Below are 296 nucleotides of genomic sequence, written 5' to 3'. Positions count from 1 at the left end.
AGGGCTAGAGACCGGCAGGAGCCCCAGGGTGGCTGGTGGGGACGGTGCCTGGTACCACCCGCAGGGCCGTGCTGGGGGTGACATCTGCCCACGCCCCGCCCCGGGGTCTGGCTATGTGTGCCTTATCTGTGCTGAGTCACAGTGCCAGCGCGGAGCAGCACCCTGTCTCTGGGGACCGTGCTGTGCCGCGTCCCGGGAGGGTGCAGAGTGCTGCCTGCCTCCCTGGGTGCGGCGACCGCAGGCACCCGTCAGGCTGGTTCCTTCACCGTTCCCGAGGCCACCCCACTGGGGTGGGG

This window comes from Merops nubicus, unplaced genomic scaffold, assembly GCF_000691845.1.
Source record: "Merops nubicus isolate BGI_N331 unplaced genomic scaffold, ASM69184v1 scaffold44149, whole genome shotgun sequence".
NCBI classification, from domain to species: domain Eukaryota; kingdom Metazoa; phylum Chordata; class Aves; order Coraciiformes; family Meropidae; genus Merops; species Merops nubicus.
Note: the sequence above shows the minus strand (reverse complement) of the source record.